Raw genomic sequence first — 8,565 nt, forward strand, 5'->3', positions numbered from 1 at the left:
GAAAGTCAGCTTTTACCCCCAGTCCAGCAGCCCCAACCAGGATGAGCAGGGCCCCTCCGAGTGCGGTCCAGGGGCCCATAGACTCAAGTCCCAGGCTGATTTTTGTGTAGGTGGGCACACACATTTTTCTAGAAGATCCATATCCATCTGTAAAATAGCCAGTTGACCCTAGAAAGATTAGGAAAGGCAGACTGAATGAAACTAAAATGATTTATGTTGGGGGCGTAGGAGAAGAGGCCAGAGGTCAGGACTGGAATGGTGAAATAAGACAGAAATTGCAACCGTTTCCCTCAAGCCCTTCCGGGATCCGCCTCCCAACTCCCAAACATTGAAGGGTTCCGAGTTCCCCAAGTAGCCTGTGGTTTTCTGATCTCTCTGCCTCGGGAAGGCGGTGACTGGGAGGGAAGAATAACTTCTCTTTTTGGTCACCGAATCGGATTCCTTAAACGGTATGGAGTCCCAAGAGGCCACACCAAGCAAACTGCCGGACTGCACACAGGTGCCCCTTGGGCAATAAAGGACAATCGCTCCGGGCTTGGCTGACGGGCCTCCGACCGCTCCCAGACACACATAGTAATTGCAGCCTGCGCGGCTGCCTTTGTTGGAAACCCAAGGGTCTGCTTTACCCCAGGGTCCTCTGCTTTAGTCCGGAGGCCGGACTTTGAGAGCCGAGTCGGCCCCGCTTTATCCGCAGGTCCCGTGCCCTTAAAGGACTAGAACTCAGGAGGCCCACAGCATGCAGAGCGGCACCCCGGGGACACTCAGCCAACCGGGCGCCCGAAATCTTCCCCGCCACCGCAAAGGAACCGCCGGGCTTGCGGACACTTGCGAGGTGACCCGGGCGGGGCGGGGCGGAGAGGGCGGTGCTATTGGTGAATGCAGAGCGAGGGGCGTTTCCTGGGGAGAGGCGGGGCGAGACGAGATGGGGTGATGCCATTGGCGGGGCTGAGTAATGCCCACCCCCGACCTGGAGCCGCGGAGTCCTGGGGCTGCAAGCGCAGCGAGCTTCGCTCCGGTGCAGGCGAGGGCATAGCACCGACTGCGGCTTCTGGACGGCTCTGTGAGTTGACGGTGAGTGATGCATGGGCAGGAGCGTTCATGGGTGTCCATGGATCCTCCTCCTCTGACCCCGGGTCCGCCGCCAGGCAGCAGCGCTGGAGCCTAGGCACTTAAGTCCTTTGGCTGCGGCGCGCAGGGTCTCCTCCCCCTGCCAGCCTGGCGCATTGCGGGCCTCGGGCCCAATGCTGAGCATGGACACTGCTCCTGGCACCTCCTCCAACGGGAAGGCACTTTCAGGGTCCAAACCTGAGCACGCCCGACAGGTGAGCGGGCGGCAGGTCACATCTTTGCACGCCTCGTCCCTCGCCTGAGCCAGAGTCCCAGGTTTTAGAGTTGGAGAGACCCAGGGCGCCTGGGGCACAGCTCTGATTTTACAAATGGAAAACACGGCCAAGACTTGCAGAAGGAAGAGGTTACAGAGGGTTGGCCTTGGGCTGAGACCTGTCCAGTGACTTTAGCACCATGTGCCACTTACTCCCACGGCTGTGAGATTGCTCATTATCCTATTTTCAGATGCAAAACCTGAGGCTTAAAGAATTGTAGGATTGCCCATCTTTACCGAATGAGTCCATGATCCGGGCAGGCTTTGAACCCAGGGCTGCTGTGCCTCCAGGTTGTCTGCAGTTCACTTCAACTCTAGCCTATACTCCCCACTCCCTCAGCCCTCCTCTCCTGCCAGGACTGGGGGGAGTCCAGTACCATGCTTTCTGAAAACCCTAGGAGGAGGAGAGCTTTAGTAACCTGGTCTCACATAGGAATTAGACAGTCACACAGCAGCAGGGGCTGGGATGCTGAAATTGAAACCCCACCAGGTAGGACTCCAAAGCCGGCTCTGTACTTGCAGAAGAGACCCTCCCGGGTTCCACTCTAGTTTAACTGCCCACAGCACTGAGCTATCTGTCAGCGTTTCCTACTAGAAACCATGAAACCAGGAACAAACAGACACAAGTCGTAAGTGAATTGGTAAAATTCATAGGTAAATGCAATTCATTCTGCATCCTCTTCCTGTGTGTAATTCTTAGGCTAGGGGGAACCTGGGATGGGGGGACCAGGGGGAGGGAGGGAGGGGAGAGGAGAGGAGGGGTAGGAGGAGAAGAAGGAAGGGAAGATGGAGGTCATTAAACTTAGGTCAAAAAGTTGCTCTTCGGAAGTAGCCATGGGTGTGTTTAGCGTGTTGTCAGTGTGCATTATGTCTGTTTTGACTAGTTCTAGTCATAGTTTCTCTCTGTGGTGGTGGTTCAAGTCCTGATGGTGAAAGTAAGATTGGTGCTGCATATTTAAAGGTCCGTCTGAAACCCAGAAGCTAGATCTGTATTTCCACCACGAGACTGCAACAGGTGGCCTGGAGGTTGAGAGCAGAATTATGTCCAGGGTGTCCTGGGGGCAGGACCAGCTGGACCGTGACAGGTAACAAGGAACATGAACGCAACCTGGACATGGGTCGCAGTCGGACCCTGCAAATTCAAAGCCCCAGCGGAGAGACCTGTCTGTGGGGTCTGCCATAGTAGAACTCTGGGCTGGGGACCTGGATCCTGGTTTGGGAACAAACAGCCCGTTCCCTCTCATGCTCTTCGAGTTCCACATTCCCGTGTCTCAGGTCCCTGACACCGACGTCAGTGAAAACAGTCACAAGAGCTTCCGTCGATTATGAGGGAGTCCCGTCCAAGGCCTGTCTCACAGGGCTCTCCTGCCTTAACAAAAGCCATTGAGCCATATCATTATTTAACCAATGGCAAGCCTGAAGTTTAGAGAGAGAAAGGAGCTAGACCAAGGTCACGCAGCCAGGGAATCACAGAGCAGGGTTGAACGAAGAGCCTCGGGAAAGCTATGCAGTTGTCTTCTCACACGATGCACTGAAGAAAAAAATATTTAAAAAAAAGTTTTGCCTGAAGGTACATGCACTCACTGGAGAGAGACAGAGACGGTGAGAACGTGCCCCCGGGGGAAGGTCACACTGCCATCCTTTTCCATTCCCCTTTCAGGCACACATGCACATGCACCCAGTGTGTTTCTCAAGCCTCTGGATCAGGACTCAAACTGTGCAGTTGGCCCTCTGGGATCCAGCCACCTTAACCACCATGCCACAGGCTGGCCCTGAGAAAAATATTTTGAAATTATTTTAAAAGAAATTAAAATCCATTAGGAAAGGGCTGTACTTCCCGGAGCGTCTTCATTCTTGTTGAAGGGGAACGTGCAGCCCCTGGTCTCCCGCGGGCTGTCTGACCTTCCACCCCAGGATGTACTGCTGAGGGAGGGATTCGGAACCCCTCTGCTTGCCCTACCTGAGTGTGGGGATCAGAGATGGCGTGTCTTACAGCTCCACAGCTGCAGTGCTGGAAAGAGCCTGAGGACGCTAGACCAGCTGTCTCTACAGCTCTGGCTAAACCGAGGCCCAAGAGGTGACACGACAAGCTGGGGTCACTTGCCAAGTTGATCCTATAGTAAAATCACACCCAGACTTCCCCTCAATGCCCTCTGCCTCCTCTCTCATGCTGCGACACAGCAGAGATTGAACCTGGGGCCTGGGGGGTCTAGAGCCACATGGGTCCCTGACCCCCCAGCAATGGTGTACAAATTGTGTGTGGGCACAAATGTGCATGGATGCATTTTTCAAAAGAGATTTTTAAGCTTCTGAAAGATGCCAAAGGGCTCTGTGACCCAGAGACTCTAGACTTGTGTCAGAGGAAACCACCTCAAAGAGTGGCAGGTGGCACATGGCCTGGGGCAGGAGATAGCCCAGGAGGGGTGGCTGTCTGTGAGGGTGCCCAGGACAGCCTGGCAGCAGCTGAACTAAGCACCAGGAGCTCTGCCCTTCCACTGGCTTCGGGCAATGCAGACATGGCCAGTGGCATTCTGAACACCTGTTGGCCTCAGAAGACCGTGACTGACAGGATCTTGTCTCCATAGATCCCCTATTCTGGGGAGGAAGTGAGCCCAGTTTGGGCATGGAGCATGGCTGCAGGGCCGGGGAGTGCGGGTGTAAGGCTTAAGGGGGAGCAGGAGGATTGAAGATGGCTTTCTGGCCCCAGGTCACTATGCCTGAGGGCAAAGGCAGGAAACCGAAGTTCAGCCCCAGGAGTCTGCTGTCTGGGAGCCGGATGTCCAGGGCTTTCTGAGGGAGACAGAGGATCGGGAACGGCATCAGGGGGGCCCGGGTCCCAGAAAGCATTCAGGGAGACCTGTTGGTGAAAGCCCAGGCCTGTGCGAGGACAGGAGTACAGGGGAGGTGAGCCGGGGTCGGAGTGGCAAGGCCAGGGCAAGGCAGGGAGTGGAGGTGGTGGGCAGCTCTGCGCACACCTCCTGCATCCCCAGGCCTTCATCACCTCCATCTGAACTATGCCATGTCTTCCCAGGGCTTCTTGGCTGGCCGTGCTGGGGCTGGCGCCAGGGCAGGGGTAAGGCTGAGGCAGAGCAGGATGATGGAGGAGGTGGAAGGGAGGGGAGGAGGGTGGGCGTTGGCATTGAGCACAAGGCGAGGACGAGCATGTGGAGGAGCCACAGCTGCCGAGTTGCTATCTGCCAGCCACATCCGAACAGCTGGCTCTCCCCGTGAAGGGCAGCCCACGTCCAGCCAGACCCCCTGTCAGGGCAGCTGGTGCGCGCAGGCACCGCAGCTGCTTCCCTGGCTGAGCTCCTGCCATCTGCTGGCAAACAGGTGCCTGGAGGGCTGCCTTAAAGGCTCCTGGTTTTCAGCACCCACCCTGCTGCTCTCTGGCCGGCACTGGCAGCCAGTGCGGTAGCCAAGGCCTGCTCCTGCCCCCCTCCTCCCGTGGAGGCCCGAGCAGCCTCCTCCCATTGCTTCCAGGTCACCTTCTGACCTACTTGGTGTCCAGCGTGCCCAAGAAGGAAATAATCATGACGTCAGGAAATGGAGAGCAGAGGTTCGGACATCTTAGCTCGCTTTGGCTTGGATTCTGGTCTATCAATAGTTTCAGTTTTGCCAAGTGAGAACGTCACCCTCACTTTAGGTAAGAGAGGTCGTTGTGAAACTAAAACGTTGATGGCGGTCATAAAATACAAGGCTCAAGTGTGCTCCGTGTAACTTCATGAAAACTTCACTTTTCATTGCCAGAGAGCACGCGCACTTGCCAGAGGGGCAGGGAGGGGGCGAGGGAGAAAGCCCGCGGCGGGATGGGGTATGTCGTGCCGCAATGCCGTCTCTACTTCGCCCTCCTGTCAGTATTTGGGTCACGCACATGCACCTAGAGAGTTTTTCAGGCCACCAGGCTGGGACTTGAGCCTTGGCTGACTGTGTGAGATCTGGCTCCCTAAACCACTAGGCCACTGGGCCAGCCCTGAAAACCTCACTTCAGAAGGCTTCTTTTTTCCCTTTTGCCTTTGATCCATAAAGAGCGTGCTCCCAGGGGTGACCTAAAGAATCAGAGTAGACTTTTTCTTCTTTTAGCCCAGCAACCACAAAAAAGGAAAGATGGCCAAGCCCAGTAGTTATAAAGGCTGCGGCACCCTTTGTCCTTCAGCCCGGAGGCAGGCTGTCTGCAGCAGCCCCTCCCCACGCCGCAGGGCAGCCACTGAAGTGGGAAGCAAAAACAACTCCGTGCTTGTTCACTGGGGACGGTAGCCATGGCAGGCATGCTGCCCTGGGGCCCCTCCTGGGAGACCCAGAGCACTGGCTGCCGCCTGTCAGCCCCCTGGTTAGACACAGAGGGTCCTCCAGCCTGAGAGGCAGGCTTGGCGGCCTGAGCTGTGAGCTCTGAGGCCAGGGGGAGGGGAACAGCCAGGACAAAGAAGGCTGGATGCCCCAGAGGGCAGGCTGGGGGAGGGAGGAGCCTGCAGAATGGCCTGTCCAGCCACATCTGTCACTGTGGTTTTCAGACTATGCAAGGGCGGTGGCAGCCCTGCCTCATCCTTGCCCCAGCTCTTGCTTCCACTCAAGCAATTTCCTTAAGTTTGTGCATTGAGCTTCTGCCTGGGATTTAATTTTAAGATAAGATGGCGGTGCTTGTGAAAGGCTGAAAAACATTCTTTTGGAGATTCTCAAAGGTTGCACCCAGTGCAAGGGAGGGGTGAACAACTCAGTATTCAGGCGAGACTGCAGGAACACATCTGGGTCCCAGGGGAGAGTTATGCCCTTGGCTTTCTGAAGGGGTGCCCCTCTCCAACAGCGCTCTCGCCCCGTAGTTATCTGGGAGGTGCAGCTCCCTGGACAACTCCGCACAGCACTGGGGCACTGGCACGTCAGAGTGGGTGTGGATGACTCGCCTACAGTCTGGGAAAGCAGATGAGACATAAACTCGGTGTTCACAGCTGAGGCCAAATTTTGCAAGTGACCCCCGAGCTCAAGGGCATGGAGGCCTTGCCTGCTTGAGACAGAGGAATGTGCAAACCAGAGACCAAACACCAAGTGGCTTGCTTAGACCATGCAGTGGATGAGTGCCAGAGGACACAAAAATGCATGGTTCCCTCAAAGGAGAGACCTTTTCTGGGTAGCCAAGGGCCTCACCCTGGGTCTAGGACCCAGCTAAGCAAGTTGGAAGAGCCCTGCCTTGCTGAAGGGGGCTCTTCATTGCCTCCACCTACCCTTGGTCCCTGACCTCCCAGCCCTCACCTGGGACGTTGGGCCCCCTTCTCTGTCCCTGCCAAGTCAACCTGCTTACCCTGCAAGCCCACTCTTCCCTACCCCTTCCCTTCCTCTCCGACGGAGGACTCTCCTTTACTTTGCTGACTCCTCCACCAAGCAGCCCTTCCCAACGGCAACTGGAGGCACTTACTGGCCACGTCTTGTGAACAAGCAGGCCTTTGGGGTCTAGCTCTCTCTAAGGCCAGCAGGAAGGACATTGCTTTGCAAGTGGTGTTACCCAGAGCCCTACTGGACAGGCCCCCTGCTTCTCACCCACCATCAACCACAGCAGCCTCTTTTAATCAGATGTGCGTGCATTTTCCATTTGAGCATAGCTCTACAGCCAAGAACATTTCAAACCCATTGGAGGTCAGTATTCTTATGGTACAGATGGGAAAGTTAAGGTGCCAAAAGAAGGCATGTAAGCAGTGTCTTATGGATGGATCTTAGCAGCTCCCACCCAGAGCTCTCTAGGAACCATCCTCCTTTAATAAGTAACTATGTTTGGCTTACAGGGAATTCCACTCTTAGGTCTTCCTACTACAGGGAGCCAGATGGGACTGCCCTTCACGTGCTGCACAGAATGCATGTGTGGTAGACTGAGGCTTGTCGTGAGTCAGAAATCACGAACGGAAGCCCTGCTAAAGTGCACATGTCTTGCAAGTGCTTGGTCTGTCCGTATTTTATTTCTGAATATGTTTGAATATAAAGTATTAAATCAGTAGTGTTATTTACGGCGTGAGTCGGATCGTCTGGGTTATGCTGCAGGAACAAATCCCTGAAATGCCAGATGCTTATTTCCTGCTCCCAGCCCAGACCCAACATGGCAGACGGTGCTGGTCACCGAGTCACTGAGGGACCCAGGCTGACCATCGCGGAGCTGCACCAGTTGGAACACTTGGCTTTCTGGGTCACCACAGCAGGGGGTAGGAGGACTGGGCCTTGTGCACTGGCTCTAAAGTGTGCTGCCCTGACAGTGCCCTAAGGTGCTTCTGTTTGCTGCCCACTGGCCGGGATAGTCACAGGGTCTCACCCAGCTCAGGAAGCTGGGGAAGGAATGGCCTTTGCAGGGGCTGTTCATGTCTCCTCCATAGTCTCCCAACTTTTTGTTATTGTCATTTTATTTATTCTATTCATGACAGAGAGCATGTGCATGCAGGAGAGAAAGAGAGAGTGAGCACCCTCAACGTAGTCTGGTCACGCTGGCTCCCTTCCCTAGCTGTCCAGCTCCTCGGGGTCTTGGGCATGCGTGCACACATCCAATGTCTCAGGCTGACCAGACCAGGGATCCCAACCTGCGGCCGGCCGTGTGGCTTCCAGCACTGCATTCGGGAAGCTACCAACTGCACTCAGAGGCTAAGCCCACGGCCCTTCAACTTTAAGCAATGTCACACAGCCCATAAAAACTCGAATTTCTGGCTTTCCGTGAAATACCAGAAGAGCTGTCTCGTTTGAGGAGGAATGCATGTGTCCCCAACTTCCCATGGACTCTGTGACCAGTGCCCTTCAGCTGAGTTACTTCCTTGGCCCCTGGAGACTTACATTTTTTTTATTCCTGTCATGTATGCACAACTCTGGGTGAGCCAGCTTTGGGGGGAGGCTGGGAAGCTTCTTGTATTCATCCAGTAATTTAATTTATGGACCTCTTGTGGTGGGTCAGGCTTATGCTTGGTGCCAGAAACAGGTGGTGAAGCAGGAAGACAGTGTCCCCCCTGCCCCCCACCATGCTCCCATCCTCCTGGGAAGTCAAAACAAGAGGCAGAGCCTGCAAGGCTCAGCGATGGGCAGCCGGAGCAGGAGCAGGGGGAGAAGGGCTGCTCTGGCAGCCTCCTGGAGGAGCTCCATGGAGTGCAGGACATGGAGGAAGCCCTGTCCTGAACAGGGAACAGCCCTGCTAGGCCCCAAGCACCGAGTCCGGTACGAGAGCT

At 55.5% G+C, this 8,565-nt stretch overlaps 1 protein-coding gene across 2 annotated transcripts in view; it reads left to right on the forward strand.

The window, feature by feature from the left end:
- The first annotated feature begins 950 nt into the window (after nt 1-950).
- The window catches only part of RASSF4 (Ras association domain family member 4), a 32,634-nt gene continuing 25,019 nt past the window's right edge, over nt 951-8,565 (forward strand). For both annotated transcript variants that reach the window (XM_006147678.3, XM_027771509.1), the window contains exon 1: nt 951-1,071. The gene's annotated coding sequence lies outside the window, so the exon portion shown is untranslated. The remainder of the gene's footprint in view (nt 1,072-8,565) is intronic.

The sequence above is a fragment of the Tupaia chinensis genome, unplaced genomic scaffold (genome assembly GCF_000334495.1).
Source record: "Tupaia chinensis unplaced genomic scaffold, TupChi_1.0 Scaffold000217_1, whole genome shotgun sequence".
In the NCBI taxonomy this organism is placed as follows: domain Eukaryota; kingdom Metazoa; phylum Chordata; class Mammalia; order Scandentia; family Tupaiidae; genus Tupaia; species Tupaia belangeri.